The 23,927-nt window shown below is 34.8% G+C and overlaps 1 pseudogene; it reads left to right on the top strand.

The window, feature by feature from the left end:
• The first annotated feature begins 200 nt into the window (after positions 1 to 200).
• On the top strand, positions 201 to 658 carry LOC110204837 (large ribosomal subunit protein eL32 pseudogene; annotated as a pseudogene).
• The last annotated feature ends 23,269 nt before the right edge of the window (positions 659 to 23,927 follow it).

Below are 23,927 nucleotides of genomic sequence, written 5' to 3'. Positions count from 1 at the left end.
ACATGATAAAAATGCATGCATTAAGGGTTCTAAAAGTAGAATAGGAATTGTATGTTTAAGGTTAATTTCAAATTATTCTTTATTTTATTTCACTTATAAGGAGAGAGGTTTCAAACCTCAAAAGTTATAAATAGCTTTCCTTCTCTCTCTCTTTCTGTTGGCACTTCCCGTGGAGGGGCCGCTATCTCTTCACTGGTGCCATGACTGCCCCCAGACCTCTCGTAAAGCCTAAAATCATCAAGAAGTGGACCAAGAAGTTCATCTGGCACCAGTCCAGCAGACACGTCAAGATCAAGAGAAACTGGTGTAAACCAAGAGGCATTGACAACAGGGTGCGAAGACGATTCAAGGGCCATCTTGATGGCCAATATTGGTTATGGAAGCAATAAGAAGACCAAACACATGTTACTAAGTGGATTCAGGAAGTTTTTGGTACACAATGTCAAAGAGCTAGAAGTGCTTCTGATGTGCAACAAATCTTACTGTGCTGAGATTGCTCACAATGTGTCCTCCAAGAATCAGAAAGTCATTGTTGAGAGAGTGGCTCAGCTAGCCATCAAAATTACCAATCCAAATGCTAGACTGAGGAGTGAAGAAAATGAGTAAAATACTTTGCACATTTTTATTTGTGTTAAATAAAGCTTCTGATTACTACCAAAAAAAAAGTTATAAATAGACACCATAATGGAAAAGGTAACAACAACAACAGTAAATAACATTTATACAATACATTAAGGTTTGCAAAATACTTTATATATCTCATTTTTTTTTCTCACAACAATCCAGTGAGGTAGAGTCTATTATTATCTCTGTTTTACAGACTATGAAACTGGGTCTGAAAAAGGTTAAATAACTTGCTCAATGTTATACAGCTATTAAGATATAAGGCAGGATTCAATCTTAGTTTTTCCATATTCAACTACAATACTCTACGTACTGTGACATCCAGCTACTCTACTAAGGAGAGCAAGACACACAATATATACACATATATATGTATATGTGTATATATAGATATACATATATATATATACACACACACAGGTATACATATACCTATATGTACACATGTATACACGCACATATATAATACACACATGTATATATGCGTGCATACATATGTGCACACACATGCACACATATATAGACATACATATACATACTATGCATATACACATACACGCATATATATGTATATGTATATATATATATGTATATATATATATATATATACATATATATATATAAAAGCATACTTATGTATATAGGGGTGTGCGTGTGCGTGTCTGTGTGTGTGTGTGTCTGTGTGTGAATGGCATGGATATCCAAAAGTGGTGGAAGAGTAACCTATTGTTAACAGTTTATTTTTTTTATGTAAAGGTAGAGGTCAGTCTAGATAATTAGACCGTCCTACTTAAAATAAGTGACAAGACACTATGCCGTGGTGGAAAAAGCCAAGACGGCAGAGTAAAGGCAGTGACTCAAGTGAGATCACCCAAATTCCCCTCCGAACAAACAATGCCTTACAATGAATTCTGAAGAGGCAGAAACAAAAAAAGAATAGAGTGAAACAATTTTCTAGCTCAAGACAGCTTAGAAGGTTGGCACAAAAGACCTGTCATGCTGAGTTGGGAGCAGAGTGCAGTCTGGCACAGGCTGCACTATGTCAATCCAGAAACTGATCTTGAGGGCAACTGAATCAGTAGCAGTGCTTCTGAAGCTCTCGGCCCACAGAGAGTAAGGGGGTTGATGACTGGTCCAGAGATTACAGGGTACCTTTTTCTGGCATTGGGAGTATGATACCATTATGCCAATAGGTGGTTCTGTTTCACAGTCCCAGTGTGAGGGGGAATAGCAGGAATTGGGACCCTTAACACAAGACAGAAAAGAGTCCTTACAATCATTTATAGAGCACAGCATGAGCCAGGAGATCAGTAACCACACCTCTTTTTAGATTATATCACCTTGGAAGAACTGAAAACTTACAGACCCCTAGAGCTAGCCTCTGAAAAAAGAAGCACAAAATACCTAAAGCATGAGACAGTGCCCCTCCCCTCGAGAAGCAGAGCCCAACTATAATGCAAAGTGAAGAAATAGGCTAGGAAGAAAAGAGCAAATAACATCAATAATAAAGGAATTTGACCATAGAAGTTACTATGGTGACAGGGAAGATCAAACACAAACTCAGAAGACAACAAAGTGAAAACAACTATATCCAAAGTCTCAAAAAAAAAAAATGTGAATTGGCCTTACGCCAAAAAAAAAAAAATTCCTGAAAGCACACAAAAGGGATTTTAAAAATCAAATAAAAGAGATGGAGGAAAAATTGGGGAAAATGAGAGTTATGCAAGAAAATAATAATTTTCAATTGTAAAATGAGCAAGTCAGACAATAACTTCAAAGTTTCCTTTGAGATAACAGTTTGGGAAAGGAAGTACAAAATATACAGAAGAAAATAACACTTTAGAAAACAGAATAGGCCAAATGGTTAAGAGGCACAGAAATTCACTAGAGTGAGGAACTTTTTTAAAAAGTATAAAGGACTAAATGAAAAAAAGAGGTACAAAAATCACTCAAGAAAATAGCCTCTTAAAAAGTAGAATTGGTCAAATGGAAAAGGACATACAGAGGTTATGATATGAACTTCAGTTTCCCCCTTCATAAGAAGGGAAAAATAATGCTTGCGATACCTCCCTCATACTGTTGTAAGTGAAACACAGTAAACATTGAAGAGCTATGGAAAATAACTTTAGTAATTATTGATATTGCAAAATTATATTAAATGCCTACCTATGAAGAAGGTATGGTACAGTCCATAGGAAGACAGGGAGAAAAGAACTAAGGTAACTGTGTTGCATAGACTAGTGAGTTAAGCACATAGGAGAGATCCATGCAAAGTGCTAGGAAACTGTGCTGGGAATGATCACTTGTACCTAAGGATATCAGAGAAGGGTTCATGGAGAAGTTGGTTCCTGAGATATGCCTTTAAGGAAGGGAGAAACTTAACTTGAAATGACTTTGAAGTGGGAGTGGAGTTCATTTTGAACATGAAATTGGAGTGGTCAAAAACATGTAATCAAGATAGAATGAAAAATAGTTTAGTCTGGATAGAAAGGTAGCAGTACAAAGCAGAATAAATAGATTGGTGCCAAATTGTAGAGGGCCTTAAATGAGTAGGTCAGGCATTTATATTTTATTTGACAGAAAAAAAGATACCCAAAAGAGCAGTGACTTGCTTGAACTCTCCCCCAAAGCCCTCCAGATACCTGTATAAATGGCTCTAAACAAAATCTAGAGCAGCAGAACCCACAAAAAGACAGACTGAAACAAATTTCCAGCCCAAGAAAACTCAGATGAAATTGAAAGAATTCACTGATCACCTCCTGAAAGAGATCCCCAAAGGAAAAATCCTAGTAATATTGTAGCCATTATTAATAATAAGTACGTTATGAAGAAGCATGTGTGTGGATGATGAATTGGAAGAGGGATAGATATGCCAAAAGGTAAACTACTTGGTAGCTATGATAATAGTCTAAGCAAGAAGAAATTCAGTCTTGAACAAGAATGGTTGCAGTTGGAATGAAATAGGGGCCCATATGTGAGACACTAAGTTATAGATGTTAGGACTTCAACCTACATTTGAAGTAAGGGAGAAAGAAGATAATTCCATGGTTTTGACCTTGAGAGACTAGGAAGATGAGGGTATCATGAACAGAAACAGAGTATTTGGGAGTTTGAGGAAGATGAGTACATTTTCTGAATTGTGATTCCTGATGTCTAATTTGTGACATGTAACCAATATTTAGAAATACATGGTTGCAGCTCTGCATTGGGTTTTGCTGTGATGATGAGACTTAGGGGCCATAATCACAAGCTTATCATTATCATTAAGACAAAAAGAAGTTTTAAAGAGAGAGAGGAGAAAAGGTGCCGGGGCAGGACCTTGGGGTAAGAAGAAAATGAAGAGCCAAAGGAGGAGTGGCCAGCAGGATAGGGAGAGAATTATTAGAGTTATTTTTGACAGAAGACAAGGGAAATAATACAGATAAGGAAAGAGTGTTCCAGACTACAAAACACCATATACATACATATATACATGTGTGTATGCACACACATGTGTGTCTATGTGTATGTATACATGTGTGTATACACATGTGTGTATACATGTGTGTATACATGTGTGTGTGTGTTTATATATATATATATGAACAAGAGAATGAGGAGGAAAATCAAGGCTAATTTGAGTTGTTGATAAGGTGCTCATTAATGACCTTGGAGAAAACTGATTCATTAAAATGGCATAGTTTCAGGATCCTGGTTGAAATGAATGGGAAGTGGATGAGTGACAGGGCAGAGAGATAGAGATAAGAATTATTCTTGCCCAGTGTTTCGAAGTGACCAAGAGAAAGGAGGGTGAGAACAAAGATGATAGTTTCAAGGAGCAGCAGGAACAAGGCAAGGGTTTTTCTATTTTTTTAATGCTACCACAGTCCCAAGCATGCTTGTAGCTGCATAGAATCATAAGATTTTCAATGAGAAAAAGCCTTTGAGGTTGTGTATTCCAAGCCTCTCCTTTCACAGATGATGAAGCTGAGGCCTGGAGAGGGAAGGAATTTTGCCTTGATCACACATGTAGAAAGCAGCAGAGTAAGAATTTGAAGACTACTCATCTGACTTGAAATCTTGTGCTCCCTCTACCATATATCTCAGTGTGTACCCCCAAGAGGGTCTGGGCTTGAGAGCAAATGAAATCTTTGGTCAAAGTAGTACATAGCTTTTTTAGCTGGGCAGGAGTATTAAATGGTGAAGGGACAGAGCCCTCAAATCTAGTCCATACTGCTCCTAAAGTTGACATGGAAGAATAGGAGAGACTTAATGACCTGATTTAAATCTAATAAAAGCAAATCATCGTCCTCAGGTTGACCCTAAGCCTAGCAAAGAACAAATTTTAGTGGCAATTATTTACCCAAAACTTCTCAGGGGGTAAGGAGACAATGGGTCAAGATGTAGGTAAGTCTAAGTTGTTATAAATTCATATGGATTACTTTTACACTAACCATATTAAGAAAAATAGTTTTCTGATCTGAAATCTTTCAGGTACTAACAATCAGTCAGCTATTGAAGACTATGATCATTTGCATGTTTGAGGAAGCTTGGAAGAATTATAGAAATGGGCCTTGGATTTGAGATCTGAGGAAGATGAGGAGTAAAGCCCCATGAAGGCCAAAGGACAGAGAAAGGAGTGAGTAGAAAGTGAGATATTGATGATGTATTAGCAAGAATGAGCATGGTCATAGAGACAGAAATGGCTGAGATTAAGGCTATAAAAAGAGACAAATGTCTTTTCCTAATGGCATCCTACTTAGCCTTCTAAATGTGGCTCACATATCATCATTTTCATGAGAATAGATAAGAGTAAATAAATTTTTTTTTCATTACTTACATATGCCGGACTCTGTGCTAAGTGCTCATGACTACAAATGCTAACAAAAGATAGACAGTCCCTACTTTCAAGGAGCTTACATTCTAATAGGGGAAGATATATAAAATGAAGCTGAAAGCTGGAGTAGGAAAGGGAGGGGAAGGAAGTAGGTCAGGGGGAAGGTGGAAAATCTGAAAAATTAAGAGTATAAACTGAGAAGTGAGCATGTTTGACTTCAGCACTTACTTAAATGGAGATCCCAGGCAAGAACTTATCAATCACAGGAAGAAGCTGCTGGGGAAGAGGCATCTAAACTGTGGGAAAGAAGCTGGGGCCAAGATATAAAATTCAAGAGAACTGTGAACCTTCTTGGATGCTTACAATTCACTGATTTCCCTTTCCCTCTCCTCCTCCTCCTCCTCCTCCCTCTCTCATTCTCTCTCTCCATGTGTGTGTATGAAATCTACCTATCTACATCTCTAACTATATTTAGATAGAAATCTATTAGATATAGATGTTAATAGATATTGGCATCTCATATATACATATCAAACATATGGTGATGCAATACATTGGGTGATATAATATATTCACAAATATGTAAAAATAAACTGTGTTGAATAAATTAAAGCAGTAAGAAAGCAAAAAGCAATAAGCTTTAATTTCTTGGAAAAAAAAAGAGTGAGCTCAAAGATCAGTAAAAATCTTGTATGAGATGAGGAACCTGAGTAATGATTTGGAGGAAGATAGTGTTTGTAAGAAGAGGGAGTAAGGAAGAAGTTTGTAAAGATACAGTATTATTGTATATTAAACTAGTTAATCTGAATAGAACATACTTGTCCAACCACATTGGCATTTTGTTTGTGTGAATTTTCTATGCCTTTGAAAAAGACAATACTCCATTAACAATTTCAGATTTTATTGTAATATTAAGATACACAATATTGAATATAGAGTATATTATTCCAGGAGTTTGGTGGAGTTTTTATTATTCAAATATATTTGACACAAGAACAAAATAATTTTAAATTTGATTTGCATAAATGTGATAAAATGACCTATTAGACACCACTGTTTGGCTTCTGATAGGCATCATATTTTGTTTTAATATATACTAAATGTGTGTGTTGGTACCCTTTAGGTACCTTGATATTTTTACTATAAACAAATGACTTCTTATGGTTCACTATTCTATATTTGATATCATTCATTCTATTCACATGGGTGTCTGGGAAAAGCTGAGACATCATTAGCAGTCTTCTGATGCTTGTGGGTTGTCTAAGCCTGAAAAATGAAATTTTGTCCCACACTTGATGTCAAGCATAGCAATTCACTTATGAAATCTGCCTAGGATAGTGAATTAATAATTGTCCCAGTATGACAGCTGGATAGCTTGAAAGTATACTCATTACATAATACTTAGACACTTTATTTGATACTTCACTAAGATCTCTCTTATGCCATTCTCTAAACATAGGATGAGTAAAGACAATCTCCTCCATAGTCCTTATACATACTGACAAAAATTATACCCTTAGTCAAGCATGAAGTCAGCTTGGAACAGAACCATTGTCTTTTAGTGTGTATGTGGCCTTTAGGTTCTGTTATTTCCCTTCCAGCACTCAGAAATGTGGAATGAGACAACATCAGGAAAAATGACATGTCAATATTCTGCCTTTCAGAAAATTCTTATGGTCCTCAGAAGGTAGGAACAATGAAACCATCTGGAGAACCAGTCTGCTAATGTGCAAATGATAAAGTACATTTCAAAATCATCCTCTAGAGTGTCATTAATGAAGGCTCTCCATAATTTACATAATTCCTGACTCTGAAGAATAGCAAACACTCTCTATGATATCTATCTTAGATAGAACTTATCAGTGTGAATATTCTCTCCATTGGTAAAGTTTAAGGCTCTCCATAGCTTTCCATCCTGTGGGTTGCTTGTCCATTTTTAAAGAGCTTCTATATATCACTTTTTCAATATTTCTTTTGTTTTTTTCCCCTATATCACAATAGTGCAAACAGAACTTTTGAGTACACATCTGCCGACAATTATCCTTACTACATAATCAGCCTTCCTTTTGCTTAGTCATGTGCATCCTTGATGAATATTTTTTTCATTTTTGAGAACTTTGCCTGTCTCCATTGATAAAATTATATGATTTTAATTGTCATTAATATGATCTTTTATATTCATAATTTCACAAATGTCGAATGAATCCTGTATTCTAAGGATAAATTCTACCTGACCACTGTTGTTGTTGTTCAGTGATTGTATATTTAGTCATTTCCAACTCTTCATGACACTGTGAGCCACATCACACCAATACTTTCCATGATCTTTCATGACAAAAATCCTGGAGTGGTTTGCCATTTCCTTTTTCCAGTGGGTTAAGACAACGTGACTTGCCCAGGGTCTCACAGCTAGTAAATGCTTGGAATATTTTCTCTCTCCTCTTGACTTCTTGCTTTCCTTAGGATTCTTCAAAAATTCATCTCAAAACCCATCCCCTGTGGAAAGAACATTCCCAGTTCTCCTCTACTAATGGCTCCCATATGTTGCTATCTTCCTTCTTAGATTATCTCCTGTTTACACTGTATTTATGTTGCATATAGATAGTTTTCTTGCATGCTGTATACACCATTAGAATTTGACCTTGACATGAGGCAAAAATAGCTTCTTTATATCCATAGCAGTTGGTACAGTTCCTGGCACACAGTACATGTTTAATAAATTCTATTTGTTGTTGTGTTGTTGTTCCTGTGTACTTTATTTTTTTTAATATTTTAAACATTCCAATTATTTACTTATTTTAAACATTTTCTTTTCAAATTTTGAGTTCCAAATTATCTCCCTACCTCCCACTTCCTCTCATAACCACTAAGAAGGTAAGCAATGCAATATAAATTATACGTGTGAAATCAACAGAACAAAACTTCACATTAGCCATATTTTAAAAAGCAAAACAAAAATTAAATGATACAATTATATTCAATTTGCATTCAGAGCTCATCAGTTCTCTGTCTGGATGTGGATAGCATCTTTTTTTCATCATGGGTCCTTTTGAAATGTCTTGGATCATTGTATTAATTATAGTAGCCAGGTCTTTCATCATTGATCATCAGTACAACATTGCTCTTACTGTGCACAGTGATCTTCCAGTTCTCCTCATTTCACTTTGTATCAGTTCATATAATTCTTGCCATGTTTTTCTTAAAGCACACCTGCTATTCCACTTTGCATCATGCTGTTCATATCTATCCAGGTTTTTCTGAAATCAGCCTGTTCATCATTTCTTACAGCACAATAGTATTCCATTACATTAATATATCACAAGTTGTTCAGCCATTCCCAATTGATGGGCATTCCTTCACTTTTCACACAGAAAGAGCTGCTTCAAAATTTTTTTTTAACCTGTTAACTCCTCTTCCCTTTTTAATCATATCTTTGTGATATAGACATAATAGTGGTATTGCTGGATAAACGGATATGCAGTTTGATTGCCCTTTGGGTATAGTTCCAAATTGCTCTCCAGAATGGTTGGATCAGTTCACAACTCCACCAACAATGCATTAATATTCCAATTTTCCCATATCTTCTCCAACACTTATAATTTTCTTGTTTTGTCATATTAGCCAATCCAATAGGTAAGATGCGGTACCTCAGAGTTCTTTTAATTTGCATTTCTCTAATCAATAGTGATTTAGAGCCTTTTTTCATATAACTATAGATAGCTTTAATATCTTCATCTGAAAACTACCTGTTCATATTCTTAGACCATATATCAGTTGTGGAATAACTTGTATTCTTATAAATTTGACTCAGTTCTCTATATATTTGAGAAATGAGTCCTATATCAGAGAGCCTGGCTATGTTTCCCAGCTTTCTGCATCCATTCTAACCTTGATTGCATTGGCTTTGTGCAAAACCTTTTTACTTTAATGTAATCAAAATTATCCATTTTGCATTTCATAATGTTCTCTATCTCTTGTTTGGTCAAAAATTCTTCTGTTCTCCATAGCTCTGATAGGTAAATTATTCCTTGCTCTCCTGATTTGCTTATAGTCTCACTCTTTATGTCTAAATCATGTACTCATTTTGATCTTATCTTGGTATACAGTGTAAGATGGTGGTCTATGAAAAGTTTCTGCCATACTTTAAGGAATTATTTTAAGGCATTATCATCATTAAGGTATAATTTCTTCACTATTTTTTGTCTCCTTTACCAATCTGTTGACTCTTTTTTTCATAATGTTCCTTCACAGCTCTCATTTTTCTCTATATTTTTCTCTATCACTCTTATCTCCTTCTTTAACTCTTCCAGGAAATTTTGTTGGTTTTTGTCCAATTAGCATTTTTCTCTGGGACTTTATTAGTAGCTGTTTTTACATTGTTGTCTTCTTCTGTATTTATGTTTTGGTCTTCCCTACTAATGTAGAAAGCTTTTTTATGTTCAAATTTATTTTTTGTTGCTTGCTCATTTTTGCAGGCTATTTTTGACTTGGAAATTTATGTTAAAGTTGGGCTTTGCTTACCTTGGGATGGGGAGTGCTGTCCCAAGCTTCATGGGGTTTTTTTTGTGTGTGCTACTGTTTTTACAACTAGTTCTGGGAGTTTGGAAGTTTTCAGTACTTCCAAATTGGTGTGATCCTGGGAGAGGTATGGTCTCCATTCTCCTGGTCTGTACTCAGCCCTTATCCAAGAAGGGCCACTGGTCCTCTGTACCTGCAAGTGCTAGTACTCTTCTTTGCTTTGAAATCGTGACCAGGGCCTTGATCCCTTTTGACCAGCTTCTGTTGCTTCTCCCTGACCTGGAACTATGACTCAGAACTGTGTGTGGGCAATGGAGTTGCCAATGAGTGCCAATTATACCCAGGTACAGAAAAGGGTCCCCTGTAATCTATTTTTGATCAGTTATGTGATATCTTTACTGTCTCTGGACTAAGAGCTCTCAAAGTTCTGCTTTGGCCACTGTTGGCACTGCCAGAATTCTCTTGCTGACTTTTTAAGTTTTCTTAGTCCAAATAATGTCTCACTCCAACCTTTTATTGACTCTACTCCTCCAGAATTTGATTTGAGGCATTATTTTCACATTCTTTGGAGGGGAATATTGATGGAGTTAAGCTGAGTGGCTGCCTCTAATGTGCCATTTTGCTTCATCTTCTGTTTAAAAATTATTGTTCACTTGATTTTACATGATTCAATAGCTTTTTCAGGACTATTTTAATGAAAGTATTTCATTATGCTATCCTACCTTATTCATTATTGCATCTATTATGAACTAACTGAATTCTAGAATTGAAAGATGGAAAAATATTTAAGTATTATTGAACTGTGAAAATGGTGAGTGTGAAGAATTCAGGAAAACTTGCTTGAGATGTTTTAGAAGTGAAACAATGAAATATGTAAAACAAGTCATAACATGATCACAAAAAAGTCAGGAACTATCCACTTACTTGAAGTCAAAATCTACCTCATTGCTATCCTGATATGGCAGAGAAAGAGACCTAACAGATGTGCAAATAGCTGAACTTTCCCAACACAACTGTGTTGTGCTTCCGTGACAGGCGTATGTTAGTTTTCCCAAACTTCTCTTCTATTTCCTTTTTCTGTCCCAGTTCTATTTCTGCTTCCAAAATGCCCTAAACAATACTTCCTTCTCCACCCTAATTATTAGATTTCCTTAAAGGAATGTAGTTTATTTTTACAAATAAACTTTTATTGCTACATTGTGTTTTTAACATTGATAAAATTTCTCCCACTATGCCTCCCTTTCTCCTCACAGACAGCAATCTACTGAAACAAAGAATATTAAAAAAAAAACAGAAAGGAAAAGAAAGAGAAAAAAATCAGTAAAACAGATGATTACAATGAAAATGTCAGAAAAAAATTTATGCACTGTCCCACTCCTGTTAACCTGTTACTTCTGTAAAGGAGTGCTAGAAGGTGTCTTTTCATATCTCTTCCTTGGGACAATGCTTGTTCTTTGTGATTCTGTGACATTTAGTCTACATCATTTTGTGGTTATGATTCTTTCCATTTGCCTTGTTGTAAGGAATAAGAAAGGAAACAAACATTTATTAAGTACCTATTATGTATCATGCACTGTGTTAAGCACTCTCTAAATACCATTTAATTTAATCTTCAGAATAACTCTGGGAGGTAAGTATAATTATTATTCCCTTTTTACACTTGAGAAAATTGAGGCATATCAAATTTAAGTGATTTATTCAGAACCACACAGCAAGTATCTGAGGTAATATTTGAACTTAGTCTCCCTGACTCAACTGAGATCTTCCTGAATCCAGATTCATTGCTCTATCAACTGCTCCACCTAGTTATCCCTAGTATTATTTCTAGTGAATTCTTAACTTCTCAATTTATTCTGCAGCATTTCCTGTCATTCCATGTTTTTCTGTATTTATCATATTTTTAATTTACAGCCCAGTAATATTCCATTATGTTCATGTGCCACAATTTGTTGAGTTATTCTCTAAACCATTGGGGATCTACTTTGTTTTAAGTTGTTGTTGTTGTTTTGATAAAGAAAGAGAATAAGCATCTGTTTTGTACTATGCACTGTGTTAAGCACTTTATAAATATTAGCTCATTTAAGATAAAAAGAAGTGCTGCTATAAATTTTTTTTTGGTTTACATAGGATCTTCCTTTTTTGTCTGTAACCACATATTGGCATATGACTAATAGTCGAATTCTGGCATCAAATGATATTGGCATTTTATTCACTTTATTTGCGTAATTCAAAATTGTTCCAAAATGGTTGAATTGATTCCGAGATTCACCAAGAATGCACTAATATGCTTGTCTTCCCTAAGCACGAATAGTCCTTGATCCTCTTAAATGATTAGAAGGCCATCAGATAAACTGAACTTATATTTTATACAGACTGTGTTCATATTGATTGAAGATAACTTGATACACTTGGTACATGAACTATAATAATAGCAAGCTGGCTGATGTATCACCTAACATCTATCAGATTGCCTGACATGACAGAAAAAGGTAATCATAAATGTTGGAGAGGATGTGGGAAAATTGGGACAGTAATGAAGTGTTGGTAGAGTTTTGAACTGATCCAATCATTCTGGAGAGCAATTTGAAACTATTCCCAAAGGGTAACCAAACTTACGTACTCTTTCATCCAGGGATGCTGCTATTTGATCTATACCCCAAAGAGATCATTAAAAAATGGAAAAAGGAGTTACACATAGAAAAATATTTAAAGCACCCCTTTTTGTGGTGGCAAAAAATAGAAATGGAGTTGATGCTCATAAATTGGGAATGTCTGAACAAGTTGTGGTATGTTAATGTAATGGAATGTTATTGTGTTGTAAGAAATGACCAGGCAGATTTCAGAAAAACCTGGAAAGATATGAAAGGCATGATGCAAAGTGAAATGAGCAGAATCAGGAGAACATTGTACATAATAACAGAAACATAGTGTGATGATCAACCACAAATGGCTTAGCTCTTCTCAGCAGTACAATGATGTATAACAATCCCAAAGCACTAATAATGGAAATCCACAGCCAGAGAAAGAATGATTGGAGTCTGAATGCAGATTGAAGCATACTATTTTCACTTTTTTTCTTTTGATGTGTTTCTTCTTTCACAACATGGATAATATAGAAATATGTTTTATATGATTGTACTTAAATAATCTGTATTAAATTGCTTGCCATTTTAAGGAGGAAGAGGGGAGAAAGGGAAAGAGAATATTTGGAACTCAATTTAAAAGAAAAAAAGAAGAGGCAGAGCCAAGATAGCAGAGTTAAAGCAAAGGCTCGCCTGAGCTCCTCCCCAGATCTCTTCAAATACCTCTAAAATGTGACTCTGAACAAATTCTAGAGTGGTGGAATACATGGGGAAACAGAGTGGGGCAGATTTCCAGCCCAGGACAACCTGGAAGGTTGACAGGAGGGGTCTATTGCATTAGCCTGAGAGAAGAGCATCCAGTGTGCATGGCACAGCACAGACCTGGCCTAGCCAAGGCTGGAGCAGGCTTCAGGGGACCGAATCACCAAGAGCAGTGGTGGTTTCCAGTCTGCTTAGCCCATAGACACCACAAAGAACTTGGAGGGTCAGCAGGGACTGTTGGAGCTGGGTGAGAGAGAAGTGTGGTACAGCACAGGTTTGCCCCAGCACCAGCAAACAAGGAATAGGCCTTGGGAGTGATTGAATTAGTGGCAGTAGAGGTGGCAATGGTGGCGGCAGTGGCAGCACTGCTCCTGGAGCTATTATCCTGAAGACTGAATGTCTGAAAGTCACCTGTTTAGACTTCTGGAAGCTAAGATGGTGGAGTAAGCAGTGAGTCACTCTCACTCTCCCTTATTAACATTGACAGGAAGAGGAGCATCTCAGCAAGCAAGTGGCAAATCTCACCTCAGCAAACCTAGCCCTCAGTACAAGAAGCCTGAGACAGTGCCCCCTGTACCCCAGGAGCAGAGATTGATTTTAAAAGCCAAGCAAACAGGCAAACAACATGATCAAGAAGCAACATAGAAAACCAATGACCATAGAAATGTATCTTGGTGACAGGGAAGGTCAAAATACAAATTCAGGAGAAGATAACATTGTCAATATACCCACATCTGAAACCTCAGAGGGGAACTGGTCTCAAGCCCAAAAAGCCTTCTTGGAAGAGCTCAAGAAGGATTTTAAAAATCAAATAAGAGAGGTGGAAGAAAAATTGGGAAAAGAAATGAGAGGCATGCAAGAGAGAGTCAATAGCTTGGAAAAGGAAGGACAAAAATTAACTGTAGAAAACAAGTCCTTAAAAAGTAGAATTGACCAAATGGAAAATGAGGTACAAAAACTAACTAAAGAAAACAATTCATTAAAAATTAGAATTGGACAATTAAAAGTGAATGACTCTATGAGATATGAAGAATCAGTAAAACAAAATCCAAAGAATGAAAAAATAGAAGAAAATGTAAAATTCCTCATTGGAAAAACAACTGCCCTGGAAAATAAATCCAGGAGAGAGAACTTAAGAATAATTGATCTACCTGAAAGGCATGGTGAAAAAAAAAAGTCTGGACAGCATCTTTCAGGAGATCATCAAGGAAAACTGCCCTGAGGCCCTAGAACCAGGGGGTAAAATAGTAATCAAAAGAATCCACCAATCACCTCCTGAAAGAGATCCCAAATTGAAAATGCCAAAGGAATATTGTAGCCAATTCCAGAATTATCAGGTCAAGGAGAAAATCCTGCAAGCAGCCAGGAAGAAAAAAAAATTCAAATATTGCCCTGATGTTCTGGAACTAGAGTGCAAAATAAACATTGAAAGAATCTGCTGATCACTGCAGGAAACAAATCTCTAAATAAAAACTCCAAGGAACATTATAGCCAAACTTCAGAACTATCAGGTCAAGGAAAGAGACTAAAAGTGGCCAGAATAAAACAACTCAAATATTCAGGAGTCACAATCAGGATTACACAGGAATAACTTCTTTCATCATTTCTTATGGCAGAATTGTATTCCATCACAACATACGTGATAATTTTTTCAACCATTTCCCCATTGAAGAGTATCTTTACCATGTCCTTTGACAGCACACAAAGTGTTGCTATAAATGTTTTTGTACATAATTGTGCTGTTTAAGGAGTTGTTTTCTTCATTGGATTTTTGTATCTCCTTTTCCATTTTACCAATTCTCTTTTTCTGCAGTTTTCCAAGCTGTTGTCTATTTTTTTCATAATTCTCTTGCATCACTCTCATTTCTTTTCCCATTTTTTCTTCTACCTCTCTTATATGATTTTAAGCTCTTTTTTTGAGTTCTTCCATGAATTCTTTCTGGGTTTGAAACCACTTCCCATTTTTCTTTGGGGTTTTGCCTATAGGTGTATTTTATGTTGTCCTCTTCTCAGTTTGTCTTCCCTGTCACCATAATAACTTTCTATGGTCAGATTATTTTTTGTTGTTTTTTGCTCATCCTTATTTTGACTTTTCCCCTATCTTTTAAATGTGAGCTCTGCACCTAGGGTGGAAGGGGCACTGTCTCAGGCTTCTTGTTCCAGTGGGTGCAAGTCCTAGCTGTTTACCTGGTGATGCACTGATTTTGCCCTGAGGCCCGATCCATCTGGTGCTGTGCTGAGGGGTTGGGGTTGAGGGTGACTGGTGCTGCTAGGTCTAGCAGCTTACCTTGTGCTGATATGGGGCTTTTGTGGTGGTGTCTGTCATGTACTGAAGCACAGTAGAGTATTTCTGCACTTCCCTGGGGCTGTGTGAAGCACATGGAGGTCTGGCTGCTGGAGGATTCCTGTTTGCTCAGGGGTATGCCAAAGCACATGGTGGTTCTCAGAGCTGGATTCTGCCAGTTCCCCTAGTTAAGCTAAGGCATGTGTGTATGTGTGTGTGTGTGGGTCCTGATGTTGGTTTTTGCCTACTTCACCACACTGGGGCTCAGTGTCTCCCACTGACATGGGGCTTGCTGTTGGTTTACTGGGATACTTCCTGTTCTGAAATGTGATCTCTTTTTATCCGAGTGAGAGAGACCTTTCTTGCCAATCTTCAAAGTTTTGTGGGCTAAAACATTCTTTCACCCTGCCTTTGTGCTGGTTCTTCTATTTCAGGATTTGTTTGGGGGCATTATTTTATGGTTGTTTGGAGGTAAATATGGGAGAGTCACAGTGATTTACTCTGTCATCTTGGTTCCCAGAAGTTCAACCTTTCTCTCTTTTGAAAAGTTATTTTATTCACTGTCTTGATTCTTGTGGGATAATGAGAATAAAGAACAAAGGCTTAGGAGTATGATGAGAATAAAGTACAAAGACTTAGGAGGAATTCTGAAGGAACTACATTGCCTTCAATTTTTTTTTAGTGCATCTTGTGCTGAATGCTACCTTAATTGACCTCATATTAATGAAACAGGAACATAGATTCATTTCATCTGGGAGTATTTTTGAAAAATTGCAAATATTTTATGTTTCCCTTGGAAGTCTTCCAGTAGAAGATCAAAATGTAAGTGTCATTTCTTTCTCTTATTTTTTTTTTATTTTTCAGAATGGTGGGGGCAAACTGGATTTTTCTCTAAAATTCTTTGCCATTGTACATATAAGCCAAGCTGAAGTAGAGATTTTTCTCTTTGCTACCTATTTGTTTTAATGACTAGAGAGTAGGTACAGTATTCATGGCTCATGGTACACAAGGCAGTAATGAAATTTCTCAATAAATACCAATCACTGGAATGTAAAATCACTACTACCTCCATTCATCATAAATAAAACTAAACCACATTTCCATCCTATTCACTGCTCCCTAATGATATGTGTGGCTGCATATGCTCACTGATTTTGTTCTTGGATAGCTTGGTCAATAACTTTGCATTCCTGGTACCCTTTTAGTATTCTAAACAAGAGTCCTTTCCACTTTTCAAGTCTACATCCAAGCTGCCCATAAACAAAAAGTCCACACTACCCAATAAAATTAATACCAAATGAGATAATATATGAAACATTTTTCAAATATAATACTATATAGATGTTGAATACTTTACTACTACTACCACTGCTATTAATATTTTTTAGTAGTGGCAGCAATAATAATAATAATAATAATAAAATCATCCAATTTATTTCTAAGGAGGCATAATATTTGAATTAATTAAAACAGACCTAGATTTTGATTACCAAAATATTTGCTATAGAAAGGTTTATAATTTTTTTTAGTTATGAAAAATGATTTAATACTTTGTTATGCTAGGGGGAAAAAAGCTTGGTTCCTGTTGAACCATGTCTCCTAGGTGATGAGGCTTCTAAGTACTCAATCCAATTTCCACTGCTTAGAGAAATCTGAATTTACATCAATCCCAACTTCAACAAGGCAACCACTTATTGGTTAGAGAAGGTGACAATGCAGAGTGAGACATAATTGGATTATAAATCACTAAAAAATATTTAGATATTTTACCAAAACCAACTTCCTTCTTAATCCATCCCCACCAAACATACATGAACATATTAACAAAAACCCACTATAATAGACTGATGAATGTGTTGTAATAATTGTAATTTAAGCAACAAGTTTAATTTAGAAAATATCATAATGAAGTGTAGAACCTCTATTTCTTTGATACTAAATTTTATGTACTTTTTACATGTGTGAGAATGAAATGCTTCTCCTTCCCTGTAATATTAGAGTCTGAGAGATAAGAACATTTTTCTCCATGTTTTCATCTGAAAACTTTTTGAAACATCAAAATTCATGAGTTCCAACCCCTCCATTTTATTTATTCCTTTATTTCATTTTTCCACTAGCTCACTATATTTATTCATAATCATAGTTAGCACAGTTAAAATGCTAGATCACACTCTTGGTTAAGCGTAGCACTATATGCAAAGGAGCACATGCTCCCAAATTAGATGATTTGGAATTCTTTCCCAGCTGAGTCACCAGCATGAGAGTGAATTTTTTGTTAGCTGTTAACCTCCTTTTGCTTTAGAAACAAAATAATCTTAAAAGAAATTTATGTATTAAAGTATTTGAAATGGTGACATTCAAAGTGTACATAAGGTTACCAAAATCAAAATTACATTGAATTTTGCAGAGAGCAAAGAGAAGTAAAATTATTTTTATGAAATTATCTTACAACATTCTCATGACTACCAGCTGCCCAATATATAATTGACTACATAACTCTAAAAATTGGCTTTTTTGCTTTCTTAATGGTGATACATAATTCATGGACAGAACTTCATATCACATCATTGAAACTTGGAAGGGACTTTATAAATTATTTGCCTGTATCTTCTCATTCTACAACTGAGGAATATGAGATCCAAAGAGGTTAAATGATTTTCGCAAGGTTGCTTATGTAGTCACAAAAGCTCAGAGTTGGAAGAGACCTCAAAGACCATCTGGGACATTCTGTACCTTAAAAGAACTATTTCTATGATACACCTAATGAGTGGACATCCAGTCCCTCCTTGGACACCTCCCATGTGGTGGAAGTCAATAATCTCCTTAAGAGTTCATCCCACTTTTGGAGGATCCTAATTGATCTCCTATTAGTACTTGCATCTTTCCTCTGTTAATTATCTCCAATTAATTTCTCACATCTCTCATAAATGTGTCCATGTTGTCTCTCCTATTTTACTGTGAGAGCAGTTGGGTGTTCTTCAGATGAGAAGCCATCTTTTGCCTTTCTTTGTATTCCCAGAATTTAGCATGTGGCCAAGCACATAGTAAGCACTTAATAAATACTTGTTGACTTGATTTGACTTGATTTCCATCAAGTCTAAATTTGTGTCTCTACAAATTCCGTGCATTGCTCCTACTTTCACCCACAGGGGACAAACATATCTATTCCCAAGTAGGAATAAACAGATCTGGGATGTGAACCCCAATTCTCTGACTCTGATTCTAATACTCCAAAAAACACTAATTCTTAGAACTGGAGAAAAATACAAAAGGAAAAAGTCATTGTGTGAAGACAGTTCTCACAGTTAATGGGTTATCTTTATTGGAAGTGTTCCATCTCTGTCTTCACTTTCTTATTTTTTCTTCATTAATTACTTTCAAATTAACAGAATGACCAGCTAATTCCTGCTATAATATATAAAATCACTTTACATCTATAATTGAGACAGATATGGACCAGAATTTCTGAAGCAATATCTGACATTTTCCAATTATAAAAAGATAAAAAAAAACATTTTAAAATACTCTTCTGAAACTTGTACCGATAGTTCCCAAGTTGCAAATGTTTTCTTTATCTGATGGGACATTGTTTATGTCATATAAAAGTCATCATAATTAAATCAACTTCTGTCTTTATGGGTATAAAGCCTGACTGCCATATTTAATTACCAACTCAATTCATTCTGAAAACATTTATCAAACCTCCCTTCCTTACCCCAACCACCAAAGCAATTTATCTAAGCTTATCTAAATAAAGATTTATAAATGCTAACTAGATTCTCTCCTCTCTCTCTCTCTCTCTCTCTCTCTCTCTCTCTCTCTCTCTCTCTCTCTCTCTCTCTCTCTCTCTCTTCTCTCTCTCTCTCCCTCTCTCTCTCTTCCTCACTCTCACTCTCATCTGTGGCTCCAAGAAGCTGTAGCATGTCCAGCATCCACACCCTAGTAAAACTGACTTGACTAGTGGTCTGAACTATGGTAAAAGTAACCTAAAGGCCTCAAACCTATTGGTGAGTTAGGGGTATATCTATCCCAAGCATGTGAAAACTTCCCCTGTGGAATGGACAGATGAGAACAATTTGTTTCAATGGCCATGAAGGCAACTGAAGAAGGTGCTGTGGAGTGCTTAGATCTGGTAAGACACCATGTCTAAGGTGGGGGAGGGAAAATGAAAAAAAAAAGAAATTTACATGATAACTTAGTAGTATATTTGGAAGGAATAGCAAGTTGTACAGGGTAGATTTGCAGTTTCATGTGCAATCATCTTTTTTTATTCCACTGTGTTATGGAAATGCTTGTTTTTTCCATGGACTGAAAATAAAATCAATATTTTAAAAAATCAGTATCTGACAATATGTTGTTTATAACAAACACACTTGGAAGAGAGAGACACACAAAATTAAAATAAGAGGCTAAAATGGAATCTATTATGCTTTAGCTGACATTAAAAAAGACAGGGAGAGCAATTATAATCTAAGACAAAGCAAAAGCAAAAACATACCTAATTAAAGGAAATAAGCAGCAAAACTACATCTTGCTAAAAGGAACCATAGACAAGGAAGTAATATCAATATTAAACATAATGCATAGCATCCAAATTCTTAAAGGAAAAATTAAATGAATGACAAGAGGAAATAGTCAAGTCAAACTATTTTATTGGATGACCTCAACTTTCTCTTCTCACAGACATTAAATCTAACCATAAAATAAATAAGAAAGAAGTTAAAAGGATGAATAGAATCTCAGAAAAGTCAGATAACATAGACCTCTGGAGTAAAATGAATGGAAATAGAAAGAAGTATACCTTTGTCTCAGCTGTGCATGGCACCTTCACAGAAATAGACCACATATTAAAGCATAAAAACCTCACAACCAAATGCAAAAAAGCGGATATAGTAAATGCATCCTTTTCAGACCATAATGTTTAAAAATTATTGTCAATAAAAGCCTGTATACACATATTTAAATTAATTGGAAACTCAATCTAATCCTAAAGAATTAATAGGTCAAAGAATAAATCATACAAAAAATCAATAATTTCATTAAGGAGAATGTTAACAATGAGACAACATCAAAATCTGTGGCATACAGCCAAAGGAGTACTTAGGGGGAAAATATATATTTTAAACATGCATATAAACAAAAGAGAGGAAAAGCAGATCAATGATTTGCATGTGAATCTTAAAAAAAAAACCTAGAAAAAGAATAAATTAAATACCCAAAATAAGCACCAAAATAGAAATCTTGAAAATCAAACAAAGGATTAAGGAAATTGAAAACAAACAAAAAAAAAAGAACTAATAAATAAAGCGAGGATCTTGTTTTATGAAAAAAATCAAACAGATGAACTTTTGTTTAATTTTATTTTAAAAAGAAGAAATTATAATTACTAGTATGAAAAATGATAAATATGAATATACTGACAATGATTATTTAATTAAAGCAATTACCAGGAGTTGTTTTGCCCAATTATATGCCAATAAAATTAACAACCTAAGTGAAATGAATGACTGTTTACAAAGTATATAAACTGACCAAATGCACAGAAGAGCAAATATAATATTTAAATGACTCTATCTTAGAAAAAGAAATTTTCCGAGATATTAATGATCTCCCTAAGGAAAAATCTTCAGGACCAGATGGATTCAAAAGTGAACTCTACCAAACATTTAAGGAAGAATTAGTCCTAATACTATATAAACTATTTGAAAAAATAGGTAATGAGGGAGTCTAATGAAATTCCTTTTATCACCCAAATATTGTTTTGATATCTAAGCCAAGGAGAACAAAAACATAGAAAGAAAACTGAAGACCAATTTCCTTAATGATTATCAATAAAATTTTTAAAATAAAGTATTAGAAGGAGAATAGATTTATACTAAGAATGCAGGGCTGGAATAATATTGAGAAAATTATAAGTGTGATAGTTCATATAAATAAGAAAAACAACAAAAATTACGGGATTACCTCACTGGACACAGAAATACTCTTTGACAAAATAGAACAGCCATTCCAATTGAAAAATTCTGAAAAGCATAAGACTCAATGGAGTCTTTTTCAAAAAAAAATTTCAAGTATTATCTGTCAAGAGCCAAGAGCAAGCATTATCAGTAATGGGGATATACTTGAAGCATTCAAAACTAAAGTGTAAGATCAGGGATGAAGCAAGGATGTCTACTATCACTACTATTATTTAATATTATTTAATATTTAATATATCAATATTTAATTAATTTATTTAATTAGATTGATTTAATATTTAATAATTAATTAATATTTAATATAAATGCTAGGTATAAGAATAACAGGAAAGATGAATTGAAGGAATAAAAATTAGGCTATGAAAAACCATCATTCTTTTTCAGGTGATACGATGTTATGCTTAGAGAATACTAGAGACTTAACTAAAATTATAAAACAATTAACTTCAACCAAGTTACAGGACATAAGATAAAGCCACATAAATCATCTGCATTTCTATGTATTACCAACAAAATCTAATAGGGAAAGAGAGAAAAAGAGATCCAATTTAATATAATTGTAGACAATATAAAATGCTTGACAGCCTAACTGCCGAGACAAAGCCAGGAGTATATGAACACAATCATAAAAGTTTTCACACAAAATAAATATAATTGGAGAAATGTCAATTTTATACTGGGAAGTCTGAACCAATATGATAAAACGGCAATTCTCCCTAAATTAATTTGTGTATTCAGTACCATACCAATAAAATTATCAAAGAATTATTACATAGAGCCAAAAATAATAGCAAAATTCATCTTAAAGAACAAAAGGTAAAGAACATCAATAGAATAAAAAAAATGAAGGAAAGTAACCCAGCAGTAATAGCTTTCAAGTTATATTACAAAGCAGTAATCATCAAAACAATTTTGTGCTAAGAAATATAGTGGTAGATCAATGGGAAAAAATAGGTCCACAATAAATGGTGGTAAATGAGCATAGTAATCTAATATTTGGTAAATCTAAACCATTAGCTGTGGAATGGCTGATCATGATGTGGCATATGATTGTGATACAATACCATTACTAGGCCATAAGAAGTTATGAGCAGAAAAACTTGGGAAAACTTACATGAACTCATGCCAAGTGAAGTGATCAGAACCAAGAGAACATTATATACAGTAACAACAATATTATAAGGATGATCAACTATGAAAAACTTACCTATACTGATCAAGACAATGATCCATGACAATTCAAAAGAACCTGTGATGAAATATGCTCTCCTCCTTCAGAGAGAGAACAGATGAACTCAGAATGCATATTGAAGTATACTTTTTATACTTTACTTATTTTTCTTTTTTTCTCTGTGTCATCTTTTGCAACATGGCTTATATGGGAATATGCTTTGTATGCCTTCACATGTATAATCAATATCAAATGGCTTGTCTTCTCAAGCAGGGTAAGGGTTAGGATGGAGGGAAATGATTTGGAGCTCAAAATTGGGGAAAAAAGAATATTAAACTTTTTTACATGTAATTGAGAAATATTTAATGTAATCAATAAAATATATTTAAATTTCTAAAAGAACTAGACAAATGTAATATAGTCATAATACCTAGTAAAAGCTTTAGATAGCAAATTGCATAAATACTAAAAAGAAAGTATACTTGCCCAAGGGAAAGTGGGGGTTACAGAGGAAGAGGTGGAAAGGAAAAAGCATGTTGACCCAAAATATGCCAGAGCAAAACAAAACAATAAAAAAACAAAACAAACACCAGAAAACACCTTGGAAATATTGTTTGCTAAAATTATTTTATAATATAGAGGTCAAGTTAAAATTAGAGGGAAAGTTTATGGAGTCTTAATAAAAGAAATAATGAGAGAAAACGAATAAAGTATTTGTCCTTGGAGATGAAAATTTTCTGAGAGCAGAAATGGTGAAACTTGTAATTGTCTGAGTGTCAGGAGAACTTACTAGAAAATTAAAATATATTATAGAAAGGAGGAGATTTGAATAAGTAAATGGAAAACAATGACTGTATGAGAATGTTAGGTTTGTAAAAATTGATATGTGGCACTCATGATAATGTTGTTAGTTGTTGGTTTGTTGATAGGAAGAGAATTATGTGAATAATGTGTAAATGATTTTCATAATAAACCTGAGTTGATCAAATGGGATAATGTATATGAGAGCTCTTTGAAAACTATGAAAAATGTAGTACAAATGAGAGTTGGGTTTTCATTGTTAATTTAATGTTTAATTAATGTTTATTATAGGTTGCTTATTAGATTTCAGTCAATTTTATGATACCATAGAATTCTGTTTTTATACACTTTATGTACATTTTATTGTACATTAGGACTCTAAGGTCCTTTC

The sequence above is a fragment of the Phascolarctos cinereus genome, unplaced genomic scaffold (assembly GCF_003287225.1).
Source record: "Phascolarctos cinereus isolate Bilbo 61053 unplaced genomic scaffold, phaCin_HiC Scaffold_4;HRSCAF=312, whole genome shotgun sequence".
NCBI classification, from domain to species: domain Eukaryota; kingdom Metazoa; phylum Chordata; class Mammalia; order Diprotodontia; family Phascolarctidae; genus Phascolarctos; species Phascolarctos cinereus.
This window is presented reverse-complemented; position numbering and strand designations above follow the sequence as displayed.